Source organism: Bufo gargarizans, chromosome 2 (genome assembly GCF_014858855.1).
Source record: "Bufo gargarizans isolate SCDJY-AF-19 chromosome 2, ASM1485885v1, whole genome shotgun sequence".
Lineage (NCBI taxonomy): Eukaryota > Metazoa > Chordata > Amphibia > Anura > Bufonidae > Bufo > Bufo gargarizans.
In genome coordinates, this window is record NC_058081.1 from 334,876,574 (window position 1) to 334,892,372 (window position 15,799).

At 42.0% G+C, this 15,799-nt stretch overlaps 1 pseudogene; it reads right to left on the minus strand.

Moving 5' to 3' along the window:
- Positions 1-15,799, minus strand: part of LOC122925882 — a 2,558,103-nt pseudogene that overhangs the window by 2,436,260 nt on the left and 106,044 nt on the right.

A 15,799-nucleotide genomic window follows, 5' to 3' on the forward strand; every position in this document is an offset into this window, starting at 1 on the left:
GTGCTAAGTAAGCCATTTAATAGGTGGAATTAATTTTAGATTAGACATTTTAAAGGAGCACCAACTTTATGACCCAAGATCAGCCACTGTGATAAATCTGGTGTATTTTTAGACTGTCTAGTCCAATGCTTCTATTATATACGCCAATTGAGCAAGTGATTGTCAGGAGGGAAGCCTTCTGTCCCGGCAATCGCCCGCTAGCTGGCAATGGAGACTGCTCCAATTACATGCAGAGATCTCCTCCACAGAATGGGGAGGAGACATTGCTATGCCATCGCTCGTCCCCATGCTGTCTAGTGGTTTTCCGGCAGCAGATTTTTATTAGTACATTCTGCCGCTGGCAAGAGCTGCTTTTTAAGCATGTTTAAAAATCAGAATTGCCAGATGAACAAGCGTTTACTAGTTCACCGGGCAATCTGTGGCAGTATGACACTGCAAGATGATCGCCAATTATTGGCCAAAAAATCGTCCAGTGTAACACATCCTTAAGTTTGTAGTGTCTAAATCTTAGGCATTATTAGTATGTCTGCATTTTCAGGACAAATAAATATGCTAAAACAACCTAGGCAGCCTTCAATACATAAATTGATAACTAAATGATCAGTAAGATTTCAAGATTAGAGGTTTAATGAATCTATTAAAGCTTTGCTTGTTTTTGATTTTTACTAGGCTGTACTAAACATTTTCTTTCTGAGTGTAGTATTTTATCAATGTTATTTCCTCCTATGGATTAAAGCTAAACTGAAAAATGCTATATGTACATATCTATATCCACATATGCACTTAAATAAATTAAGGAAATTGATCAAACAGGTACAAAGAAGAAGAAGTAAATATCATGTATATTGTATGGTCTTGAAACGCTCTTACCATTGCTAGTGCTAAGTTTGAAGACAGAATGCGTTGAGATGTCTCTCGCTGCAGGGCTATAATTGTTGGCAATTGAATCACTACAAAGAAAAATAAACATTTTTATAAAGAATGTATCAGGTGACTTACCTATTAAATCTTAGACAGATGAATAACACATTAAAAACTACGAGCTAAAAATGATATTTTGCCATTTACTTTATGTGCTTCTCCCACTTTAACATTGTTTATTCTTATTTGCTTATCAGTAGGATGGTACCTAGTTCCCTAAGACGTGTTATAAATAGTGTTAAGCGAAGTTATAAAAAAAATTAATTTGGCTGCTCCATCGAATTTCACATAGAAATTAATTAAATAACGAATTACTGTGTCACAAAGCGCATTTCTTTGTATGTAGCAGGCACAATGACAGGGTACTTGGATTGTGCTGTCCCCGTCATTGAACCCCTCAGATGCCGCATTCACTTGGGAAATATTATGTATCACTGATAACATGTGTGCCCAGTTGATACACAGAGACATATGAAGGTACAATATGTATGGCCGACAGCTGACATGTATGCTGGACAGCCTGCCAGATCAGACATGCCTGAGATATGAAAGAAGCCTTAGATGACACATCTATCTGTCACAATTCACCGGACAATACATGTGGATAGATGTTTCTAAACACTGTGAGCATGTAACATTAAAAAAATTGGATGGATTTAAGACATGATGTGAATTTCTTAATCCATAGCATGTCTATTTTGTTGTGGGATTATCAGATTTTCAATTGTGATTTCAACCTTTGCAATAGAAAACATTTCTGATATTTTATTTTGGATATGCACTGAATATTTGACCCTTACAGCTTCCAAGAATACTAAATTTAGTGGTAACAAAATTATTTGAAAGTGGCGACAAAGTAATTGAAAAATTCAAATATTGTGATAAGAAAAAAGAAATGGAAACCACAGAACAAAGTTATCTGTTCATCAACTTTGGCAATCATTTGCCAGAGTGCAATCAAACCAACTACCCGGAAATCACTGCTCTGAATAATGATCCTATACAGCTCAGAGATACTGCTGACTGTCTATATCTTCATACTGTGTGGCTGATTTCATTTGCAAATATCACATTGGATTAAAGAGTGAACTCATAACAGTCATGAACCAAGATATGAAAATATAACCTAATTTCTTTCAAATTTCTGTTATAGAAACATTACTGATTTATTCCTAAACCTATTCCTTTCCTGTTCTTTTCCCCATCTTCGTCAGATATTCTTTCCTTATCCACCTCTATGTTCTATCAACTATTAAGACTTTCTGATGCAGCAATTTTCCATATTTTACTCCCTGCCATCCTGAAAACATAACTGTTTTTTTTCATTCACATAGCTGTATGAGGGCTGGAAAATTGTACTTTCTAATGGCACCATTTAACATTGCATAGGTATAGGGGGAAGCTGGAGAAAGTTCAAATAGGGTGGAACTGGAAAAAAAATTGCCATAGTTTTATGAGTTTCGATTTTACAGCATTCCCTACACACTAAAATTCATATTCCAACTTCATTCTTTGGACTAATACAATTAGCTGAAGTGGACTAATAAATTGCAGCTGGAGTGCCGAAGGTTGTTGACTCTGTTCTACTCCCAATACTAGCTGTATGGCCTGCTTATATGATATGTATTTTCTTGGCGGGGATCCAATATGAAGAATACACTCCCACCAATTTAAATGGAGAGCTTTCTTTCCCCCCCTGTTTATGGAAACACTTACATCAACTAAATGGAATCATATTGTTTTCTCAAAAATACATATTGCAGCTAAAAGTATTATTGTGAATGAATAGCCCCCGGACCATTAGGAGGGGGATCCATGGCTGAATTGGCATTAGGCCAGATGAACTATGTTTGACCCTGGGTGCTGGGGTTGAGGTTGTTAGGCAGATTAGGAGGATTCAGGCGGGAGGTTTTCCCGCTGTTTTGATTAAGGTTACTGGGCAGAGGTGCTTTGCCCAGTAACCGGAGTATGATTGGTTTTTAGGTAGGCCTGTGAGGACGCTAGGGCTAGGGCAGTTTTGCAGGGGACTTGGAGATAGGCTCTGATTGGTCTCTGGAGGCCGCTATTTTCAAATAAAAATGGGGAGCTGCAGGCAGCGGTGCCTTTTGGAGTTATCTGCGTGTCAAGTGGAGCGTTCGTCCCAGCTGCTGTTACCTGATGGAGGCGTTAATAGAGGAATTGGCGAGCCGTGCGGTGGAGGATGGAGCTCCTGCCTGGATCGGGGAATGCCTTCTGCGTCTGAGAGGTCCGGAGCTGGTTCCGTCGGGGTTGCCTGCAGTACCGTTTGCCATGCTGCCACCTGTGCCTGAAGCGGTCCGGAGTGTGGACGGGGTGATTCCTGTGGCGATGCGAGCGGAGGATCCGGTGGAAGCTGGTGCGGTCCGGGAGTCGCGTCTGCGGAGGAGCCGGCGGGCCAACAGAAGATATTCTCCCTCCCCGTCTGCGCAGGAGCGGCCGAGATCTCGCGGGAACAGGAGCCTGGTGGACGGCATCGCGAGAGGGCGCCGGGAGATGACGTCACCCATTGTGCGGCTTCCGGCTCCTGGAAATGTGGCGGCGACGCAGGCTTCTAACTCCCCCCTGGGGGCTCTTGGCTTGGAGTCTCAGGGTGCGGAGGGGCCTGGGAGCGGGATCGTGGAAAGCCAGCCGGCTGGTGGCTGGGCTGGAGGTGCGGCAGGAGGACTTCCTGGGACCAGTTCGCAGACAGCGGTGGCATCCCTACCTGGACCGGTGCAACAGTCTGGTGAGTGGCCGGGGCAACTTGCTCCAGTAATATCCTCGCTGTCTTTAGTGCTGTCTTCTTTGCAGGGGCTGGTGTCTGGCCACCCCCGGGTTCAGCCCCCCTCGTCCCCTGCTGCGGCTGGTGGTTTATTGGGTAATGTCTCTTCTGCCTGGCTGCCAGCTGACGGTTTGGGGATGGGGGAGGGGGATAGCGTGATAGAGCCTCTGTCTGTACCTGTGCGGGCTCGTGCTAAGGGGATAGCAGAGGACTGTTTTAGAGAAGTGATGCCATGTTCTATCTCTCCACTGGGTTTTCACCTGTCGGCAGCAGTTAGGGAAAGGATCTGGAATGGGGATTTCATTGATATTTTGTCTCTCCTCCCTGCCTCTAAGGATTTTATTGTTAAAATGGAGCGCAGGGATGATAAATCAGAGGAGGAGAGGAAGCGTCCCATTCCTAGATCTTTTCACAATTGGCTTCAGGCGTTTTGCATTTTTGCTAGTGTGGTGGGTGAGAAGCAGCCGGAGAAGTGTTCAGGTTTGTTTCAACATGTGGATATAGTATTGGAAGCATACAAGAACTTTGGTGGTTTTGGCTGGTTCCAATATGATGAAAATTTTCAGCAAAAAATGGCAGTATATCCGCAGTTGCGTTGGGGTACTAAAGATGTGGGCTTATGGCTCAATTTATTATTACCGCAGAGACCGGTTGCGGTGCCAAAGACGGCTTCTCTTTCTACAAGTGTAATGAAGCGTGGGGTATGTTTTTCGTACAATGAATCACATTGTAAGTGGCCCGCCACATGTAAATACAAGCACGAGTGTGCTTTCTGTGGGGCTGGCCACCCAATGTCTAGATGTTTTAAGAAAGCCAGTTTGCCGGCGCAGCCGTCGGCAAAAGAGTTTTTTCAAAAAAGCGTTGACTCCAGTAAAATTGGAGAGCATGCTACCCTGGTTAGGTCGGTACCCAAACCGGCAGATAGCTGATTTGTTAATTTCAGGTTTTTCAGAAGGTTTCATTATTCCGCCATTTTCTGGGCAGGGCTGTGAGATTGTGAGGAATCTGCCGTCAGTTGAGCAGTACCCTCATGTTGTAGAGGAGAAAGTGAGGGCAGAAATTTTAGCAGGTAGAGTGGCGGGTCCTTTTGTGGAGCCCCCCTTTGAGGATTTGAGGTTATCTCCTCTGGGGGTGGTTCCTAAAAAGGAACCTAATTCATTCAGAATGATTCATCATTTATCTTACCCGTTTGGTGGTTCTTTGAATGATGAAATTGATAGTTCTTTATCTAGAGTGTGTTATTCTACTTTTGATGCTGCTGTGTCACTGGTAAAGTCGTTTGGTGTGGGGGCTCTTTTGGCCAAGGCGGATGTCAAGTCCGCCTTCAGGTTGTTGCCAATACACCCGACGGCTTTCAATTCTCTGGGTTTTTATTTTAAGGATAGGTTTTATTTTGACAAATGTTTGCCGATGGGCTGCTCTATTTCTTGTTTTTATTTTGAGGCATTCTCGTCTTTTTTAGAGTGGGTAGTTTCAGTCCGGGCTATGAAGGGAGGTGTAGTTCATTACTTAGACGATTTTTTATTTGTGGGGCCTCCAGGGGATTCGGCATGTTCGGAGGTTTTGGGGGAGTTTTTTAAGGTATGTAGGGAGTTTGGTGTTCCGTTAGCTGTTGAGAAAACTGTCTTGCCATCTTGTTGTATTGAGTATTTGGGTATTATTATAGATTCAGGTTTAGGGGAGGTGAGGTTGCCAAGGGAGAAGGTGCAGAAGGTGGCGGGTTTGATTCAAGGAGTTTTGTTGCGTCGTTCGGTTACTGTGAAAGAGGTTCAGTCTTTATTAGGTTTGTTGGCGTTTTGTTGTAGGGTAATGCCCATGGGGCGGGTGTTTTGCAGGCAGCTGTCACAGAGAATTGCAGGTATCAAGAATCCTAGTTTTCATGTGAGTTTGGACAGTGACGCACAGGATGATCTGAAGTTATGGTTGGATTTTTTGGGGAGTTTTAATGGTCGCTCTATGTGGCAGGAGGAGTTTGTGGATGCCCCTCAGTTGAATTTATTTACGGACGCAGCAGGGAGTGTAGGTTTTGGGGCATTTTGGGAGGGGCATTGGTGTGCAGAGGCTTGGCACGAGTCCTGGGTGAGGAATGGCGTTTTAAAAAATTTAGTGTTACTTGAGCTTTTTCCGGTGGTGGTGGCGTTGGTTTTATGGGGTAGTTTCTTTAGGAATAAGCGCATCAGGTTGCATACGGATAATCAAGGGGTGATGTTTGCGGTTAATTGTCTGTCGTCAAAGAATCCGCTAGTAGTGAAATTGTTGAGGCATTTAGTGCTTGTTTGTTTGCGTTGGAATATTTGGATAAAAGCAGTGCATATCCCGGGTATTAATAATGACATTGCTGATGCGTTATCCCGTTCACAGATACAGCGTTTCTTCAGCTTGGTTCCGTGGGCAGATGCTTTAGGGATTCCATGTCCGGAGCACCTATGGGGGCTGATTTGGCGGTAGTTTGGGAGCTGTTGAGACGTTCGGTGGCGAGTGCGACTTGGAGGAGTTATTTGTCGTCATGGCAGAGGTGGGAGCGTTTTATGAACGGTAGGTCTTGGTCGCTTCTGGGGGTTAATGATGCGGTGGCGTTGTCTTTCTGTTTGAGCTTGTTGGAAGAAAAGTTAGCTTATGCGTCTGTTTGCAAGGTTTTAGCGGGAGTTTCGTTTTTTTCTTAAGGCATGTGGGCGTAAGGCGTTATCGGATGTTTTCGTGGTGCGGCAGTTGTTGAAGGGGTATAAGGCTGGCGGTGTTTTGCAGGATGGGAGGTGTCCTATTACGCCAGGGATATTATTGAAGTTATGTGATGCGGCTGAGTTGTTGTGTTTTGATCAGTTCGAATCGGTGTTGTTTAAGGCAGCTTTTGTGGTAATGTTTTTTGCGGCTTTGCGGATTTGGGAATTGTTGCCCAGGTCTAGGTATAGCGGAGGGGGATTGTCACGGAGGGATGTGGTAGTTGTTGATTCAATGTTATTGATTTTCATTCGTAAGTCAAAAACGGATCGGGATGGTAAGGGTTGCAGGTTGAGAATTGGGGCAATCCAGGAAAAAGGTATATGTCCAGTAGAGGCGGTGAAGCGCTATCTGGCTTATCGCCCTGATGGGGCGGGGACATCCTTTTTTGTGCATCAGGACTTGTCACCGCTGTCGCAATTTCAATTTAGGGCTGTTTTGTCAAAATGTTTAAAGATGCTGCAGTTGAATGATAGGTATTTTTCTTCGCATTCCTTTCGGATTGGGGCAGCAACGTCAGCGGCGCAAGCAGGTTTGCATGAATCCGTAATACAACGGATCGGGCGTTGGTCTTCCAATCGTTATCAATTGTATGTTAGACCGCATTTATTAATTGAGTAATTTATTCTAGTTTCAGGTTTGTCGGTTTGGATTCTGGGCCACTCTTTTGTACACTGGGCGAGTAGGAGGGCCGCAGATCGATGTTACGGACTCAATTTGTCTTTGCAAGAAGACGCTGTCAAGTTGCACTGGAACGGTGTGCGGGGTCTTCGATGGTCAGGTTTGTTGGATTTAGTACTGCAGTTGCATGATGTTCTTCCCCCGCCAGATGTCTTAATCGTTCATTTAGGAGGGAATGACATCGGTGGAGGAGATACCATGCACCTGATCTTCCGGATGAAGCAGTCCATGTTGGAACTCAGCAGATTTCTTCCCCTCACTAAGTTAATTTTTTCTGAAATTATTCCAAGGAGGTGCTGGAGGTTAAGTGCTGGGCAGCAGTTTAAGGACAAAGTAAGGAAGCGGATAAATAGGGTTATGGCTAAGTTTATGCCGTCAGTTGGTTTTTTTTCTTTTAGGCATGTGGATCTTGAGAGTGGAGAGGCTGGTCTGTTTTTTTGGGACGGGGTTCATTTGTCGGACATTGGTTATGATATTTTTAATTTAAACCTGCAGGCTATGATTGAATTAGCTGTGGGTGGGGTGGGGCCCTTGCCACTTCTGGGAAGCGGCTGCGGGCCGGATGGGTGGTAAGGATAGTCGTCCCCGATATAGGGATGGACTTGCTTATGTGTACATTTGTTTGTACTGCTGAAGGTAAGTCCGAGTCTATGACTGGACTTTGTTATGAGTTATAATGTTATGAGTTATAATGTTATTTATTAAGTTAATAAACAGGCCTTGGCCTTTAACTCCACTCTCTGTGTTGTGTATTATTTTAAATAAATAGAAAATAAGGTATAACCAAATGTGTTTGGGTTTGGGTTGTGTGTAATAACATTGGCAATATATATATTACATATTCTGCCATGAATAGCCCCCGGACCATTAGGAGGGGGATCCATGGCTGAATTGGCATTAGGCCAGATGAACTATGTTTGACCCTGGGTGCTGGGGTTGAGGTTGTTAGGCAGATTAGGAGGATTCAGGCAGGAGGTTTTCCCGCCGTTTTGATTAAGGTTACTGGGCAGAGGTGCTTTGCCCAGTAACCGGAGTATGATTGGTTTTTAGGTAGGCCTGTGAGGACGCTAGGGCTAGGGCAGTTTTGCAGGGGACTTGGAGATAGGCTCTGATTGGTCTCTGGAGGCCGCTATTTTCAAATAAAAATGGGGAGCTGCAGGCAGCGGTGCCTTTTGGAGTTATCTGCGTGTCAAGTGGAGCGTTCGTCCCCCGCCCGCCCTCCCAATTTTTTGTCAAGTATGATAATATGGTAAATGGTCATGGCGCTGTGGGTGGTAAGGATAGTCGTCCCCGATATAGGGATGGACTTGCTTATGTGTACATTTGTTTGTACTGCTGAAGGTAAGTCCGAGTCTATGACTGGACTTTGTTATGAGTTATAATGTTATGAGTTATAATGTTATTTATTAAGTTAATAAACAGGCCTTGGCCTTTAACTCCACTCTCTGTGTTGTGTATTATTTTAAATAAATAGAAAATAAGGTATAACCAAATGTGTTTGGGTTTGGGTTGTGTGTAATAACATTGGCAATATATATGACATATTCTGCCATGCAAGATAAGTATTTATTTGCATTTCCTACAGTAACAAAGGTTTCATTTTTATACATTTTGAATTGTATGAGTCAGAGACTTTCCAAAACGTGAATTATTCCAGGTTTTAACATTCTTCTAAATGGATACTTAATTTTAAAATATTTAAAAGACACACATTCACTGATATAATGATCACTGAGCCAGAATGGCTCATGATGTAATGCACCCATCTCAATAACTGTCACAATTTGTGTAGTAAGTTATAACAACTACCAAGGAAAATGAAAGTACACCTTAAGACCAAAAATAATTATTTATTGCTTTTAGCACTTCTTTTACTGCTGTCAATATAAATGTTAAAAATAAGGTGAATATTAGTGTTTTCAGTAGTACACTAGAATGTGTTCTAAAATAGCATAAAAAAACACTAAAATAGTCATTTATCTCACTAAAATTGTCAACAGATTTCATAGTTTGGAAAAGAATAATCATCATGTTCAATTGTGGAAAGAACTTTCCTCGGTGGGGGTTAGTAGCTGTTTGTATGGTCTGTATAATCATAATGGTGGTTCCTCATCAGAACTGTGACCCTTCAATTGAAGGGGTTCCCTGCTTAAAAGGATTTTCCAGGCTACTCATATTGATTACCTATCCTCAGAGTAGGCCATTAATAGCTGATCGGTGAGGGTCCAAAAACCTGCACCTCCATTCATAGCTGCTCCCTGCAGCCTCCGGCACCAAATCTCGCTTTTCAATGAAACAGGAACCACAGCTCCATTCAAAGTGCAGTGGCTGTATTGGGTTACTGCAGTCCATCTCCCATTGAAGTGACTATGAGCTAAGCTGCGGTAACTTAGTGCGGCCAGTACACTTTGAACAGAGTCATGCATCCTGTTTCATTCAAAGTGCTAGTTCCAATGCCGTAGGCTGCAGGGAACAGCAGATCAGTGGAGGTGGGTGGTTTGGACCCCTACTGATTAGGTATTAATGATCTATTCTGAGGCTAATTCATCAATATCAGGAGCCTGGAAAACCCCTTTAACATTCTATACAGGTAAAAGTTCGATTAAGTGACAATTTTAACACCTGCATTACACCTGACATATCATCAATAATGATTGGTGCTGAGGTCAGCTGCAAATGGGCTTTTCTAATGCTGTACCTCTTGGAGATATTAGTGAGCCAGAGCTTGGGAACTCTGGTGGATCAGTCAGACCCTTCCCAAAGGCTTATGAATGTCCAACACAGGTTGCCCTATCTTTATTCTGCATTATGGCTATTCAATGGTTCAGGGTTTTTGTCTGACCTCGACCAACCACAGAAATAACCCTCAGGTACAGCAATGTCTTACTGTTTGACCCTGTGACATAGCACATACATTCTTGATATCCCTTGCGTTGCCAGAGGATGTGCCTAATTTATGACGAGGCGCACACCCTCATAATCTAGGCGCATCCTCCTGCAGTCCGAGCTCCTAACCAAAAATCTCTGACAGCTCAAATCTGCTCTAGATTTCTGCCTTCATTTGCACCAGAATACTGGCGTAAAGGAAGATACATTTGTCAGGCGGCTGACCACACACCCTTTCCCACTCTTGTCCTATCCCTTTTAGGGAAAATGGCAATGGAGGCATAAAATCTGAGAGATGCAACAATTTTTTTAAAAGGTCGCAGTGAAAAAGTTGCTAACAGTTTGTGACTTTTTACTGCCATTTTCAGGCACAAGGGAAATGATAAATATCCCCCCTAAAGCCTGTTATGCTGTATTGTTCCTGATCTTTCCATTGGTGTTTTGCACTTTCTTTTTTAGTTCAAACCTACTGCATCCAAATTTAGATCTTTTACTTCTTTTTACTTACTTGATTCTATAGAAAATACAGAAAAATCTGCCTACACAGCATTTTAGTTTTTATCAAATTGTTGTGTTTTTGGGATCCATGGCATTTTTTGGCATGCAGAATGTGCATGTAGGACCTTTAGACACAAGGAAATCTTCTGTGATAAACAACATGTCTCCACAGTTACCTAGTTACCTTGTAGTATAAAATGCACAGTGGTGTAACTAGAAATGACTGGACCCCACAGCAAATTTTTGAACAGGGCCTCCCCCCAGGAACATCTTTGCAACCTCTTCCTCCTGTGCAACCTGTGACTAGTCAAAATCACTCACTCAGACCAGGGCCAGCAGCTGCTCCATCTGTTTCCTACACATATATACTGTATGTCATGTCCCTGCATATCTTGTCACTGTTGAGGGGGCCCTGACAATAAAATCTTTTAGTCCTCCTCCTGGGCCGGCCCCTTCTGAGCCACTTCCCATGCTTCCCATTTATCCATGCTCCTGAAAATGCAGTATCTGTGAGTTTTGACAGTCTGATAGCTACCGTATTTACAAAATAGTCTCACAAAGTCCAAAATTAAAAATCAGACATGTAATCTTTCTATAAAAAATGTAATATATGGGCCTATAATAAATCTCCATACTATTCATAAACATTAGCATAACCCTGTGATGGCTAACCTTCAGCACTCCAGCTGTGTTAAAACTACAACTCCAAAGATGTACACTTGCTTGGCTGTACTCAGAACTCCATAGAAATTAATGGAGCATGCTGGAAGTTGTAGTTTCACCACAGCTGCAGTGCCAGAGGTTAGCCATCACTGTACTGTACTTCCTATTTTCTTCTCATACCATTAGATGACTGCATTGTTCTTCTAAAAAATTCAGATGACAAATACTTTTAATATATTAAGGCCATAATACCTATCCTAAAATATAAACCAAACCATTCATATAAATGATTCTAAATGTAGGATTAAGGATGGTGTGCTTCAAGCCATTTGTAAAGAATGTAATTTGAAATGTGCAGTGCTAAATCCAAAAGATGGATTAAACTCTTTATTAAAATTTATAAACAGTGGGAAAATGCACAAAAGTCCACTTATAATGAAGTGCTCTATAAAAAGAGAAATCGAAGTCCTTGAACAGTAATTTTCAACTCCTGAGTGGTAAAATGTGCTCTGTGGCTAAATATGGGTGTCATATTCATGCTATAATTTCACAATCCAACAGATCATTTTCTATGTCCGCATCCTTGCAAATGAGGCAAATAATATGGAATGTGAAAGAATGATTTGTGCTATCAATGACATCTGGAGCTTTGGTACTGCAGTTATTAGCTGATATTTTTTCACCCAGCAGCAGAGACTAAAATCAATCACTGTGATAACGAAGCATGGCATAAGTCGTCTGCACTGTCATTTCAATCTGATTAATCACACATCCACAGACCTTTACCTTAAAGAAGCAATTGTTCACATTTAATCAAAAAAAGAAACATTCATGCTAATATGATACATTAATAAACATAATTAAAGCATTAAATGAAATATGAGACCGCTCACACCGGCCAAACCATATTGTGCTTCTCATTATACAAACACGTTAACATACATGAACTGCAACTGTTTATCCAAAAATATATCAATGTATGCCTTACAAATATGTATTTTGACAGAACTTGATATACAAACCGGATTCCAAAAAAGTTGGGACACTATACAAATCGTGAATAAAAACTGAATGCAATGATGTGGAGGTGCCAACTTCTAATATTTTATTCAGAATAGAACATAAATCACGGAACAAAAGTTTAAACTGAGAAAATGTACCATTTTAAGGGAAAAATATGTTCAATCAGAATTTCATGGTGTCAACAAATCCCCAAAAAGTTGGGACAAGGCCATTTTCACCACTGTGTGGCATCTCCCCTTCTTCTTACAACACTCAACAGACGTCTGGGGACCGAGGAGACCAGTTTCTCAAGTTTAGAAATAGGAATGCTCTCCCATTCTTGTCTAATACAGGCCTCTAACTGTTCAATCGTCTTGGGCCTTCTTTGTTGCACCTTCCTCTTTATGATGCGCAAAATGTTCTCTATAGGTGAAAGATCTGGACTGCAGACTGGCCATTTCAGTACCCGGATCCTTCTCCTATGCAGCCATGATGTTGTGATTGATGCAGAATGTGGTCTGCATTATCTTGTTGAAAAATGCAGGGTCTTCCCTGAAAGAGATGACGTCTGGATGGGAGCATATGTTGTTCTAGAACCTGAATATATTTTTCTGCATTGATGGTGCCTTTCCAGACATGCAAGCTGCCCATGCCACACACACTCATGGAACCCCATACCATCAGAGATGCAGGCTTCTGAACTGAGCGTTGATAACAACTTGGGTTGTCCTTGTCCTCTTTGGTCTGGATGACATGGCGTCCCAGATTTCCAAATAGAACTTCGAATCGTGACTCGTCTGACCACAGAACAGTCTTCCATTTTGCCACACTCCATTTTAAATGATCCCTGGCCCAGTGAAAACGCCTGAGCTCATGGATCTTGCTTAGAAATGGCTTCTTCTTTGCACTGTAGAGTTTCAGCTGGCAGCGGCGGATGGCACGGTGGATTGTGTTCACTGACAATGGTTTCTGGAAGTATTCCTGAGCCCATTCTGTGATTTCCTTTACAGTAGCATTCCTGTTTGTGGTGCAGTGTCGTTTAAGGGCCCGGAGATCACAGGCATCCAGTATGGTTTTACGGCCTTGACCCTTACGCACAGAGATTGTTCCAGATTCTCTGAATCTTCGGATGATGTTATGCACAGTTGATGATGATAGATGCAAAGTCTTTGCAATTTTTCGCTGGGTAACACCTTTCTGATATTGCTCCATTATCTTTCTGCGCAACATTGTGGGAATTGGTGATCCTCTACCCATCTTGGCTTCTGAGAGACACTGCCACTCTGAGAAGCTTTTTTTATACCCACTCATGTTGCCCATTGACCTAATAAGTGTTAATTGGTCTTCCAGCTCTTCGTTATGCTCAAATTTACTTTTTCCAGCCTCTTATTGCTACTTGTCCAAACTTTTTGGGGATTTGTTGACACCGTGAAAATTTGAATCAACACATTTTTTCTTTAAAATGATACATTTACTCGGATTAAACGTTTGATCTGTCATCTACGTTCTATTACAAATAAAATATTGACATTTGCCATCTCCACATCATTGCATTCAGTTTTTATTCACAATTTGTTTAGTGTCCCAACTTTTTGGGAATCCGGTTTGTATTATGTATCTGCCTTTTTTCCAGTACGAGCATATAAACTTAGAGTAGGCTTGCTTCTGCATTTGGCAACTCTGGTAGTCTGTTCCAGCAGATGAGACTACTAGAGTTACTATATTGGCATAGCTGGACACCACTGGATCCTCCTTCACTATAATGGGATTCATCAGGTTTCCAGGCAAAGCCGGCATTTATGTCAGAAACTCGCTGGATATCATTATAGTGAATGGAAATACAATCTCTGGTCATGACGGACATGGTAACTCTGGTAGTCTGCTCCTCTGCTAGAACAGACTAATGGAGTTGTCAAACATAGATGTGAATGTACCCTTATTAGTATGGTTACTGTTCTAACTTTTTGTAAGAATTATTAGAATGCACTGAATAGCCACTTTATTAGAGATCCCTGCCTTTTTACCATTGTAGCTTGTCAGTATGAAAATTTTAAACCTGACCCTGGAGTGCAGCATAAATCAAATGAGCAAGTTTTCTATAGATGAGTTTTTGTGTGAAACCACATTAGAATGGGAAGATCAAATAATCTCAGTAACTTCAAATGAGTTATGGTTATCATTTCTACACTAGCTGGACACAGTTTTCAAAAACTGCCAAACCTGTAGTGTTTTGGGGTCAAGAATATACTAAAAATGGCACGATGGAAAAAATAATCTAGTAAAAAGGGATACTGTGTAGTGTTGATCGAGCACCAAAGTGCTCAGGTGCTCAAGTAGAACACTTTGGGATGATCGGGTGCTCTGTAGAGCACAATGGAAGTCAATGGGAGAATGCGAGCATTAAACCAGGCACCCCCAACTCTGAAGAGGGGAGGGTGCTGCACAACCCAAATGCAGTAAATAAAAAGTATATTATTGGTATATAACACCTCTGTTGCAATCAGTTTTTTGGGGGGGCAACTAGTATATCACACCAGTTGAAATTATTTCTTTCAATAGCGTTTGTCACTCTGTGTAGTTGCGGTAATGCAGCAAAACTGCAAACAAATGCTGCACTACCCAAATGCAGTATATAAAAAGTATATTATTGGCATATAACACCTCTGTTGCAATCAGTTTTTTGGGGGGGCAACTGGTATATCACACCAGTTGAAAGTATTTGTTTAAATAGCGCTTGTCACTCTGTGTAGCTGCGGTAACGCAGAAAAATCGCGAACAAATGCTGCACAACCCAAATGCACTATATTGAAAGTATATTATTGGTAAATAACACCTCTGCTGCAATCAGTTTTTTAGGGGGGCAACTGGTATATCACACTAGTTGAAATTATTTGTTCAAATAGCGTTTGACACTCTGTGTAGCTGCAGTAACGCAGGAGAACCGCAAATAAATGCTGCACTACCCAAATGCACTATCTAAAAATTATATTATTGGTATATAACACCCCTGCCTCAATCACTTATTTTGGGGGGCAACTGGTATATCACACCAGTTGAAATTATTTGTTCCAATAGCGCTTGTCACTCTGTGCAGCTGCGGTAACGCAGTAAAACCACAAACAAATGCTGCACTATCCAAATGCATTATATAGAAAGTATATTATTGGTATAAAACACCCCTAACTTAATCACTTTTGGGGGGGGGGCAACTGCTATATCACACCAGTTGAAATTATTTATTTCAATAGCGCTTGTCACTCTGTTTAGCTGCGGTAATGCAGGAAAACCGCAAACAAATGCTGCACTACCCAAATGCACTATATAGAAAGTATATTATTGGTATATAACACCCCTGCCTTAATCAATTTTTTGGGGGGGCAGCTGCTATATCACACCAGTTGAAATTATTTATTTCAATAGCGCTTGTCACTCTGTTTAGCTGCGGTAACGCAGCAAAACCGCAAACAAATGCTGTACTACCCAAATGCACTATATAGAAAGTATATTATTGGTATATAACACCTCTTTTGCAATCAGTTTTTTTGGGGGGCAACTGGTATATCACACCAGTTGAAATTATTTGTTCCAATAGCGCTTGTCACTCTGTGCAGCTGCGGTAACGCAGCAAAACCACAAACAAATGCTGCACTA